The sequence below is a fragment of the Notothenia rossii genome (assembly GCF_949606895.1).
Source record: "Notothenia rossii genome assembly, chromosome: 8".
In the NCBI taxonomy this organism is placed as follows: Eukaryota; Metazoa; Chordata; class Actinopteri; order Perciformes; family Nototheniidae; genus Notothenia; species Notothenia rossii.
In genome coordinates this window covers 57,994,394-58,007,179 of record NC_136906.1, presented here as the reverse complement: position 1 = coordinate 58,007,179, position 12,786 = coordinate 57,994,394, and the positions used below count along the sequence as shown (strand labels likewise).

General features: G+C 41.3%; 1 protein-coding gene and 1 long non-coding RNA gene across 3 annotated transcripts in view; both read right to left on the bottom strand.

Moving 5' to 3' along the window:
- Positions 1–12,786, bottom strand: part of LOC307017215 — a 219,949-nt gene that overhangs the window by 44,230 nt on the left and 162,933 nt on the right. The gene's annotated exons all lie outside the window — the stretch shown is intronic.
- flrt2 (fibronectin leucine rich transmembrane protein 2) overlaps positions 1–12,786 on the bottom strand; it is a 56,905-nt gene that overhangs the window by 7,421 nt on the left and 36,698 nt on the right. Inside the window, exon 1 of one of the 2 annotated variants that reach the window (XM_079642071.1) lies at positions 1,160–1,725. The exons of the other annotated variant lie outside the window; for it this stretch is intronic. The gene's annotated coding sequence lies outside the window, so the exon portion shown is untranslated. Of the gene's footprint in view, positions 1–1,159; positions 1,726–12,786 lie in introns of those variants that run through there. 2 annotated transcript variants of the gene reach the window in all.

Below are 12,786 nucleotides of genomic sequence, written 5' to 3'. Positions count from 1 at the left end.
AGGAGTAGCCAGTTAGCCACATCGTAAAGAAAATAACTGGAATTCTTCCTTTTTACTAATTTGCAGATGTGTTATGTCTGGAAGCCATTAAAGGGAACTATATATATCGTGAAAAAAAAGGTGTCCAAGAAGTATAAAGAAAGCCCATCTTTTGGCCTCCCCCTGCTTCTTTACACTCCCTTGTGTTGTTTGTTGACGAGATACAGCCTCCATGGGCTCTTTGTGGCAGAGATGGAGAAGCAATGCTTTGACACACATCTGTGATCTACTTTTCTAAATTGAAAGAGCTAAATTTAATCAAATAAGCTTCGGGGGGTATAAGCAACCACATGAGGCGATAAAATGTGCTGCCACAGCAGCCGAACCAACAGCAGAAGGCAGCAGCATCAAGATTATTATAGCTGCATAAATAAATGTCACCAAGAATCCACATTATAACCTTAAAAAGGAAAATCATGTCAAGTTGGTCTTTACTTGACAACCCCAAACCCGATGACTGGTAGACATGGATAGATCAAGGAGGGAGAGTGACTTTTTTTTTTCGCTTTTCTTTCATTTTGATTTAATTTCCAGCCGACTGAGCACAGTTTCTCAGCGCCAGATGAACGCTGTGATATGTGGCCAGGACAATCGGATTAGGAGTGGATTTAGCGACAGAAACGCAATTAAAAGTTTAAAATGGATAGGGTATTTAAGAAGCGATAAGAGGCGGATCAGGTATACTTCAAAGCCTGCCCAGTGAGCGGTGTTCATTTGAATGAATTATTTCAAAGGGGGAATTGAAAACCGTGCAGTGCATTGAGAGTGAAAGCCAAAAAAAAATCTGGTTTTCTCCCGGGTGAAAGATGTGGAGCGGTACGCTTTGTAGGGCATTAATCTTTAACACGATGAAATTAACCTACAAATGAATTGGATAACTATTTTCATTAATCTTAAAACTCACTGTGAAGTGGTGAATTCATGCTTTGATTAACCGATTATTAGAGCTATAGTAGAAAAACGCGTGTGTGGATATGTTGTTAAGAAAAGGGTTCTTTTTTAAATGAAAAACATTCCACATTTAATATAAAACGAGCCCATTGATATTGACAGTATTTAGGACTGTCGTTTTTTACCCTTATTCCTCTCCAACTGTGTTACTCAAAAACAGCCACTGTACCTTTGGGGAGCGTTTATCCATTACAAAACCCGTTCAACTTTTCCCTTTCCTTGCGCCTCTGTCCTTCATGCGGTCCCGCTGTAAGCCCGTGCGTAAAGGTCCCTTCGGTAAAGCTGGTGCGAGGAGTCGGTTCCGATCAGAAGCGTGGACCCAGTGAATCTCCGGAACAGCATATTTTCCCGAATGGGTCCCCTCGAATAATGTCTGCGCGTCCGACCCCAGCGCACCTTTGTTTTTGCGTCTTTCCCAACCTCCGTTTTTAACAGCGTCTGCAGCGCTTGAGGACCGAAGGAAGCGGCGGCAGGGTGATCGCCAGCTCTCCCCTTCCACACTGTGCCCGAACGGTGAGGACGCACTCTCCGAAGTGTCCTCCACAGGCCATGACGGCCAGCTGCGTCCGTCCGCTGCGCTCTTTTGTCGGGGGAAGCTCAAACTTGCCTTTTAGTATCTACGCAGCTCACCCGGACTCCGTGCGAGTTGTTTTCTTAGATGGATTCAGTTGATAGTGCGACGTGTGTGCTCTGCTCACCTCTTTCTCTCTCTCTCTCTCTCTCTCTCTCTCTCTCTCTCTCTCTCTCTCTCTCTCTCTCTCTCTCTCTCTCTCTCTCTCTCTCTCTCTCTCCCCCCTCCCCTCGTCAGAAAGAATGCATCTCCTACAGCAGCTCCGCGATGGCTTTAAGCCACAGATCCTCCCTGCTGCCCTCACACTGCAGAAAATAGTTTGTCTCTCAACACACTCTTATCCCCTACATGCTATTTGCCCGGCCTATCTTGCTTCGCGACCACGTCTGAGCTCTCATTTGCATTTTAATCACAAAATCCAGAAATTCAGCTTGGAGTCACACTCTCAAAGAAGAATCACTACAGGGCAGAGTCATTTAATGTTCCTGGTTATTTACAGACTATATCATTGGGGTCACAAAGTATTCCTGATGGGCCGTATTAGATGTAGTTTTGTTGGAATATTTATAGGCCTTCTGGTAGATTTTTTTTAAGGATCATTAACCCGAGTTCTTTTAAATTACTGCTGGATAATTATCCCCGAGTGAAAAGCTCAGGCTTGTCTTTGCTTCCCGTACTCTCCCTCAGTGATTTGAAGCATTTAGACACAGCCAGAGTCATTTCATCTGACTACATTGCTTCTTCGCGCTAACACTGATTCAGCAGTGCACTCTCTGCTGCTCTGCCCACACACTTTAAAACACACACACACACACACACACACACACACACACACACACACACACACACACACACACACACACACACACACACACACACACACACACACACACACACACACACACACACACACACACACACACACACACACACACACACACACACACACACACACACACACACCTTTTCCCGCAGTTCTCACTGTCGCAACACTCTTTTACACATCTTAAAACTGACACATGCATCTTTGTAGATTAACATATTTAGATCACCTTTTTTAGTTTAACTGAAACTAAAGTGTACGTGACTTTTGAGGACCACAACCTTATTTAAAATGAAAGGGAAGTGTTCGGAAGGTACTTTCAAAATGTCATAGGCTACTGATACCCTTGTAATACTGTAAGTAATGTCACTTATTACTTGTGAAATATTTTCTAACAAAGGTTTTCAGCTTTTTGTTTCTACATGGAGTATTTCTGTGTTGACATAATTTTCATTGTTCTTAAACAAGCTTTACTGTACAGGAATGTAACAGCTCTTTTCTGATTACAGAAGACACATGTTATATTTTCCAGCACTTGAAAGACATTCTTGTATAATTGATTGGATTGGCACACAAGAGTTCAAACCAATCAAAAAAGAGGACCAATCAAAAGCAACTCTTTGTGTAACTGCACATAGAGTACATGGAGCATGTCTGGACATAAAGAACGTGTAAGCCATCCTACCCTTCACAGTGTTGCATGCACATTTTTCGACGACTTTCTAACCTGTGTTGTCCAGAGACATGCCAAAAAAGACAATCATGCATGGCACAAAGCAACATAATGAATGGTAAACATATAAGCTTTTTTACCAAGAGTATATATTTGGAATTAAAGGTGGGGTAGGTAATTCACTTCAGAAACACTTTTTGTTATATTCCATGTAATGCTTTTAACATCCCGATATCAATGAATGCATTAAATGCTTTGACAATAAATACATAAAAAAATGTCATCTGTGGAAGCCGTGGCGCTGTAAAAAGCACGACCAATTATTTTAGCCGGCCTGGCTAAAATAACCTACCCGCCTGTCAGCCTTCCATCTCGTGCACAAACTTATCTCGTGCCCACATTGGTCATGTATAATTGGGAATTGGGAGGGATGAACCCCTCTGTAATGGTCACACATGCAGAGCACACAGAACACACAGTGAAATGTGTTCTCTGCTTTTAACCCATCCTAGTACCAGGAGTCTAGTACTAGGAGCAGTGGGCAGCTATTGTACAGCGCCCGGGGAGCAATGGGAGTCAGGGGGGAAGGGGGGTGTCCCGTGCCTTGCTCAAGTGCACCACGGCAGGGCAGGAGGTGAACTGGGACCTCTCCAAGTAGCAGTCCACACTCCAAATTTTAGGTCAGGGGCTTGAACCGGCGACCCTACAACTCCCAGTCCAAGCCCCTACTGACTCAGCCACTGCCGGACTATGCGCATTCGTGTGTGTTGGAGGAGGGGCTCTGTAAGGAACTCTGAGGGAAGAGGCAGATTCTTTTCGGCTGCGTACTTTCACATTCTAGCACACTCGATCTGGTTTCTCCATTCTTACCTACCCTACCTTTAACATCCAACATTTAATTTAATACCATTTATTTTGTAATTTAATTATGTTACACAGTTACTCCCAAATAGTGGCAATAAAAACACCCTTGCCCAATATATTACACCATTAGCTTAGGGTGGCTAATGTTGGCCAACCCATAATGGATAAAGCTGTGTAACTGACATTATGAAATTATTTGAGGGCTTTGTGATTCTTCTCTTTTAATGGTGCCACTTTTAGACTATATTTGAGCATATTGGCCCTCAATTGCCACAGTAGCTGCTAAAATGTGTCTTAAATTGAAATGTTCTTTATCTCAGAAATTAGAACTGTGTAGTAACTCGGTAGGTATAAAAATACCAAAGAAACATTTGATCTTTGTTTTTTTGTAATTATAGTGCCTCCTACTTTAGCTTTGTTTGAAAATGTTTGGTTAGCAACTGGCTAGTGTCACAAAACCTTTCCAGTTCCCTCTTTCTGGGTTACATACCAACAGCACTATAGTTACTCCTGCATGTTCTAAAGGGACAAACAACTGATAGTCAACATTATGTGAAAAGTTGAAATGGAAAAATGGGCCAAGGTATACATAGAATTACCGTCAGAGGAGAAGGGGATTCAAATTTGAATTTGCCTTGAATAAACACTAAAGTTGTCATGTTCTGTGTTTTCAATGTTTATAGACAAAGCCAGGGTCAGAAAGGCAAACAGCAGTCACATGATCCGCAAGGTCAGCAGGTGCACGTTAGATCTTCCGTACTCTTGCCAACTAGTATTAATGTTTCTCTTGACTCTCGGTGACCCACTTCAACACAGATAACTCATGGAAACTTTCCGAACAAATTATGTGGCTCCTACTTAAATCACCAACATCAGTTTGTCCAATCAAGCCGGCCACCGCACGTGCCTATTGAAGTCTCCTCATACGTCCACCCTCAGCGAGACGATGTGGTTGTTCTCCGTGTTTGCCTTTCATGTTTAATTTCTGGCTGCCACGTCCCCGAGACGAACGTCCGTTGCGAGGCCCAGTCCACAACATTTAATTCCTCCATAAATCAGGCTTCTGTGCACGCATGAATTATTGATTGAGTGAATTTAGAGGAAACAGCCTCTTTTTATTTTCTCCTTGATGGACATGTTTTGCAGTAGGGCGCTCTGTTCCTGGTCGAGGCAGCATTATGGAATGTCTCTCTCTGGCACGTAAATGGGGATAAAGTGACAGACTCTTAAATGGGCGAAAGAATGGCCTGTTATGCAAAAATAACTGAGCAGGAGTTAGAGTTAAATTAGCATGAACACATTAGATTGAAAAAATTAAATGTCCATATCATGCTTTCTTCTGATAGCATTGCTATTAGGTTAATGGTCACCTATTTTTTACATAAACATGTGTCCCCTCTCTGTAAAGAGATTCTGAAAGTTTTAGGAAAAAAGATTCCCTCACTTTTTGTCCTGATCCATTTAGCAGACAGAGAAACAGGGCTGAAACAGAGGGGATTATGGGATGCTGCAATGGGTGATCTGTATGGTACTTCGAGCCAAACACTTCAGAGACATGTTTTCTATAGATCTATATATAATATATTGATGAAAAACAGTATTATAGGGGACTTTTAAGTAATGGTATGTATGTATTTAAGGTCTGTTATGCACAATTGCCGAGAAATATTTCAGTCTCCACCCTCTCGAGTGGAAATCCCCCTTCTTTGCCTTTCCCAGAGACCTTCCCAGAGTTTTGGCGGGGCGTATTTACTTAACACGCTTGTGTACCTTGATAAAAGTGCAGATACACATGACCCCAGAGCACATCAAAGACTCCACTGTCCATCTGCTTCTGTTGAGGCCCCAAACAGTGTTAAAGGAATGAAGAGGGGCGAAAAAGTCCACTCAGTTATGTAGAAATGTTTATCCCTTGGTTGTGTTCATATGCGTCCCTGGAGACATCATTAGCTTATCACATCTCTCCCTTCATGAGTTTGAATCTGGACACTGAAAGTGCCAACAACATCAGCGTTTAAAAAACCTCCCCGCAAGTATTGGTAGGGGTCTTTGAAAGAACTTACTGTGGCAGTGATATTGGAAATCGCAAAAGCCGTGCTATAATCACGGCCTCCTCAAGAGATTTCAGTGGATTAAATAAAAATATGCTGATAATACTTAGAGTGGGCGATCAATGCCTTCATTAGTTTCTAAGGCGATGTAATTATGTTTACCCCCCCTCAATTATCAATCTACATGCATCTAACGTCACAGCAGGATCAGAGAGAGGGGCGCATTTTCACAGCTGGGGAAACTAGTCAGCCAACAACATTCGGTATATTTTACTCATGATGTGAGCTGAGAGGAGAAGAGGGAGTTGGAGGATTGCACCAGCTCCTGAGCACCTCCAGACCAAAATTCATTTTGTTTATTACTCCATTTCCAGGCAAACACATCACGATTGACAGAAACTGAAAAATGCTGCAGTACACAGACCACAAATATATTTTGTAAAAGAACAAGGTATCTCCCAACAGTGGAAATGTAGCCCTGTAAACGTGCTGCAGGGATGACATCTTATTTGGACAACTTGTAGTTAGCATCACCCTGGATCGCTAAACAAAAAGCCAATGGGATTCTTTTATAAATGCTGAGTTTAAGCTCAATGGCTAACAAAAGTTTAAAATACTTTTACCTTGGTTTAGCAAGATTATCTTTGCCAATGAACACCACTTTTATGATTTTGAAACATAAATGCAACCGCCAAATGATTTAAGCCAGTGGCGTCCTAACTTTTTTCACCAAATGCCACATACAGAAAAACATACACTAGAGGTGAGTTAAATTGCCTCATAGGTTAAGACATAAGTCACTAATGGACTAATGTCCATTTGGTATACTGAACATCCCCAACACAACTGTCTCATCTAGATGCTTCTTAGCACCCGACTTTTATACTTCAAATCCAGAGTGGATACTATCATATTTTATGTCGTAAAACAAAAAAAGTGAAAACTAGTTTAAGCTTGTGTAAACCACAGACCTTATTTCATGCATCTAATACATTATATATTTCAGAAAACATTGACTTTGTGACAAGGAAACCAGAAGGGAAAAATTGCTGACTCATTTACTGTATTTCAGACTCATTCCTGCAGAACTCAATTACACGGTAGCGATAGATTGAGCAACCTTTACTTCCCTGCCATCCTTGCTTGTGTAAGTCAAACAAATCGACCCCTAACTCTCATGTAAGAAATGCCATACGGCACCACTCTATCTCAACCTGCCTAGTTTCACACGGATGTTATATGTGCTTTCAAAATGAAAGAAATATGTATTTTTAGGGCTTTTAGCAGAAGAGTAAAAAAGTGTTTTGAGTCTCCGAAAGGCCATTGATGCTCAATCAGGGTCATTTCACGAGCAGGAGCGAAGGCAGCGTGCTCTCACATGAGCATGTGAATTATTAGGGAGGCAAAGTGAATGCAGTGTCCTGACTGAATGCTGCCCTGTGCTAATGCCAGGCTGTAAAAACACTGACTTGACAACAAGCAAGCCCCTGTAGTTCTGCTGAGGGAGGGATGGGGGAGAAAGAAGCTGGGTTAAAGGAGAGGAGAAGGGGGGAAAAGGGAGCGAGGTGAAGGTAGAGGGGAAAAGAGAGAGAAGAAAAAGGGTGGTTAGGATTAAGATCGCTCAAAAGTGGCCAGGAAGAGGGGATTGTGGATTACTGCTGTTTCTGACATGTCTTCCTTGATTTAATACCTCAGACAACTGCTGAGCAACGTATAATTGTTTCGATAAGTGGAGGACATTTTGTTCTGACATGTGGTGCTTGCTATGAAAAATAATAGGGCTTAAAGGAGCATCCACCCTTGGAAGGTCTTACTTTATTTTGCATCTCCAGTTTGTACTGGGGCACTGTAGTTTATCATGGTCAAGTAGCCCACGTTTGTTTTTCATGTATTACCATAACATTCCAGCTAAGTTTCCAATTTCGATATGAAAAACTGAGCAATCTTTGACTATGTCTGTCCTTAAATCACATGCGAATACTGTCTGTTACTGCACAATGCAATACGTTAGCATCTTAAGTGTACAGGCATTCATCATCCCCAGAGGATGAACCCTACCGATTTAAATGACTCCCTGATATTTGTACTTCACCTCAGTTTTTTTGGTGACAAGTCTTGACAACCTTTTGATGGATAACAATGACATTTGGTACAAATATTCATGGTATCCAGAGGTTGAACCCTTATTACTTTTAAGACTCTTCTGTCGCGCAACCGAAAGGTCAACGTTTGGACTTACAGTACATTTGTTACAGACATCTTTCTTTCCCAAAGGATGAATTCCAATAACTTCAACAATCTTGGAGCCCTATCGGCCCATCAACAATAAGAATCTTGGGGCAAGGGAACTCAAGAATGGATGTGGAGGTTTGCTTCAATTACATTCCGATTGTTTTATTCCTATGGGTTTCAAGATTGCATTTGGCCTCTTATGCCACCATTCGATCAAACATTGTAATCGTCCAATACTTTGCTTCGACTAATTTCCTGCAGAGCCGAAAATAACATTCTCATCAGATTCAGCTGAATAAGATTCAAAGCTGATTAGTAAATGTTAGATGGAGAATTTAGCTGACATTTACATAGCATGTGAACATTTAGCTCAAAGCACTGCTGGGCCTATCATGGCTGCAAGTCCGATAGAGATTGCCAGGTATATATATTTTCAGCATCAGATACCGCGACTTGAATGTCATGGTAAATCATGGAGGCTCAGACTGGGGCTAGCTTAAGTGCTGTCATTATTGTGTCCAATCAATATCTGTACATACAAGTTCATTTAAGTAATTTCCTCCATTTCCCCAGAATGACTCAGACCATTTGCTTGGCATAGATCTGCGTAGTGTGTACCTTTAATGGTTAATGAGGAACACACTTCTCTATATTTGTACTTCCAATGAAAAAATGCGGAGACATTTCTTCCCTTGTAATTATACTGGAAGGAAGCCTTTGATTTTTCTTTTTTTTAAGCTTTGCTGTGTAATCTTGAAACCTGTTGTTTAATTACAGCTGATGCTTCACTCTTTTCAGCCTAAACCTCACTAAAGCTTTTCCTGGAATAGAAGTGTGTCTTCAGATATTCATCAGAAAGAAATAAAACGCGAGGTTACAGACGTGAAGTACTTCACGTGTGGTTGTTTTTGGCATTAAAAGGTTTAAGTGTGCTCTGAGAACTTCCTAAATCCCTGAATTTCATCCTTATGTGCTGCAACAAGGATGTTCTTATCATTTTATACTTGATTTATGGAAACTACACTGCTAAAGTAAGAATGAGGCAGCAATGATTTGTGAAAAACAGCCGTGTTTTTAAGGAGTAAAAGTAAAAGCACCCTGGAGACTGCAAACTTGCAAGAGTTTGTCTGAGGAAGAACAGAAGAGGAGAAAAATAGACAGATGCCAGGAAGGAGCGGGTCTTGGGGTCACGCTAAAGACGGGCCTGATCCCACCTCCAATCCCTGCAGCTTTTCTTTTGTTTGAAGCCACATCTGGGCTAAATTTCCCCTCCTGACTTTAGCAAAGAGGAAGTCTTCTGGGTGGGTGGAAGGGGGCTCTGGGACGCTCCTGCCTCCCAGGCTAAACTGTACAAATACTGTTGATCTATGAGTCACTAAAACAGGGTCTGGGCCAACCTATATCCAAACCCTGATTCAGCGTTTGTCATGGTGGATCCGCGATGACTACTGGAACGAGACAGACGTCCTATCAGTCAGATGTTGGCGAGAAGGAAAGGACAGTTATTATTATAACTCTAAATAACAGCATTTCAGAAGGACTGTTCATTTATATATCGAGGTTAGGAAAGTCTTCAGCATTGAGGAGAACCTCGGTTGCCCTAAACTGCAATTTATTCTGCTGACTGGGCAAAATGTTAACCTGGAGGTCGAGACCCCCCACAAGAGGATTAAAGGGGAAGGAAATAAGAGAGAAAATCCAATTTTGGCACACAAAATTACATTTATCTTTCTGAATTTTCTCTAATCTTTCCTTTTTTCTTCCCTTTTTTTTAAAGCTAGTTTCTCCTCTTCATGCCTAAGAATGTTTCAGAAGAAAACACAAATCTTATACCGTCAGGGGTTGCAAAGAGACACTCCTTTTTCCCAAGCATAAAAAAGATTGAGAACCACTGAATCAGAATTGCCAAAACACGTAGTCATGCTTTACAATAAAGATAAAAAAATATATGTACAAGATTATAACATCACAGCCTGGTGTCCTAAAATGTACCGTTCTATGCACAAACTGCATTGTACATTATGGGTGAAAGGGTGTTTTAAACTGAAACCACAGGAGCAAATCCATTTCCCTCTGAAAGAAACTAAGAATACAGTTAGGTTGTGTGGGAATGTCATTTGGTATGAGACATGGTTCAATATGCACTTTAAAGTAAGATTATTGTGTAAAATGGGCTTAATGGTCATTTTTACCAATATCACAAACTGGAAATTGTTTATATTATTACATACCGTGTCGACTTAGGAAATGTAAAATGGTACACACATTCTAAAATAAGTTGAACATCTTTTGAGCTCTGCGTATATGCTCTATATAATCTAGCATTACACACTTTTTGTTGAAACTAATCAACTATTATAACTTTAATGGTTTTCTTTGCAAGGCTGTTTCATACATCAGAAGATTTCCATTGCATAAAAAAACAATTTTGAAGGTATTGACATGACATTTTATCTTTTTTTTATTTGAATTTTCAACATTTATTTTAAATAATTGTGTGGGTTTAAAGCCATTCGTTCATTCAAAAGTCTTTCAGGGCCAGTGCTACATTGCACAAATAAAAAAGTAACAGGGAACAGATGATTGAATAGAAAATGAAGTTGTATAAAAAGACAGATAAATAAAGTTATTTGATTTAAAATAAACTAATAAAACATCTATTTTTAAAAAGGACAAAAAACACATGCTTACGCCCTACAGAGCAAGAATGCTACCCCCACTACACCCAGATGTGTGGGTCCAGCACCTTGGTTTGATCAGGACCTACAGCTGTTTAAAGGCTCGGCTTGTGTTTGGATGACAATCTGTGTTTATCTTCGGCTTTCCCCTCCAACTAATTAAGTAAGCCCTGAAACACCAAAACACCACGGTCCCCTGAACCTCTTTCTCTCTGACAGCTTCTCCCCGCAGCTGATTTATTATTGCGCGATTTCAAATTAGCGCCGAGCGCCGAGAACGTCTCACAACAATTTACACTCGCCTGACCTGAGACACTTATTAATTACTATATCTCTAATTAGACGTAATTACGATATAGTGCACAAACTGTGGGCAGATATTATTCTTGCTTATTTACTTAGCGGATGAAATAAAGAGGGGATAATTATTGTTATCATCGTTATTATTATTATCATCATTCTTTAATTTAGCGAGTTAGATTATCCTAAACAGACTCCGAGGACGAGTCGGGGGAAGGTTGTTCATTTTCCACTTCTTTACTCCTGTGTCTTCTCTTTCAGATTAAATAACATGCCAATCTTTATTCCTCATGGAAACTTTTAATTGCCTGGGATGCAGAGAGACATTTTAGCTCACAGCATGGCAGAAAGCATGCATTGAAATGGACTTCTGAAAGGGGCTCTATTATCTATTTCGGCCCTTCTATTGTCTTTTAATGTGAAAAATCCCCTTGATGCATGAGGCAGGAATTCGGATAAATCCCGATTAAATCACAGGCAGGTGAAACAGCTTACAAAACAGACAGCTAAAAATATAATTGCTCCGTCAGACAGTGCTCAGCTACAGTGTTTAATCCTCTGCCATACGCTTGTCTTCTCCCATCAAGCGTCGTAATTCAATATTCTTATCCCACGACTTAATATACATTTCTTTCCTGTTTAATTCATCATCATCAATTTTTTTTTGTCTTATTTATTCTTGCGTACAATCACAGTATTAGCCTTGGCAAGCTTTTTGTAACCCAAAGCTAAGATTTAGCCTGCCAAAATGTGCTCTTATTTTGGAATATTGCTCACGAGTTGAAATAAAACTCCAAACACACCCCGGAGAAACACAGAAGCAGATGAGGCTGCTAGGTTTATTTCTCTTTTTTCATCTCCACATCACATGTTGACAGCATTAGTACTTTATCTTTTGTTTACAAGATCCTCCAGTGCTGTTCACCATGTTGTGAAAAACATAAATGAGATTCCGTTAAATAGCATTTTTGCCCCATATGGTTTTGCTGAGGCAGTAGCCCTCTTTTAAACAATCTGCGGTTCCATCTGGTCACTGTGGTTTTTGCCCCTTCGCCAGTTTGCCGTCCCCCCTTACCCTATCCAACCCCCCTTCTACTTTCACTTACTGACGCAGCATGCCGCCCCAGTTTTAGAAGAGTCTCACAAAACATCCCGAGGGTGCCTCTAGGTGGACGCCTACATGAAAATTACCGCTCTTCTCAGGGTGCTTCTGGGACGCCTGATGAATCAGAGCGCATTGTTCAGCCTTTATTGGCCTCATCTTTGAGTCCCATGAAGTAGGAGAACAAAGAGGCTCAGAGGAAGTGAGCCAGCCGAAGAGGAAGGAGAGGAGGGAAGTGGCAGGGGGGATGGGTTTGGTGTGAGCGATAATGTAAGGGCGTATCGATTGGAAGGGATCTGTTTTCATTGCTCATCCCCTCACCGAGCAGCAGATCACTCTTTCTCCCTCGCTCAGGTGGCATGGGGCCCAACCCCGGCGCCTGCCACCCTGCTCAGATTGAAGCATGCTGTTGTAAATGAATCACATATGGTTAATATCTCCCCCCTCTCCATTTAGCTAGCATCACCTCTCCATCGTTCATATTCTATTTCGGGAACGTCAC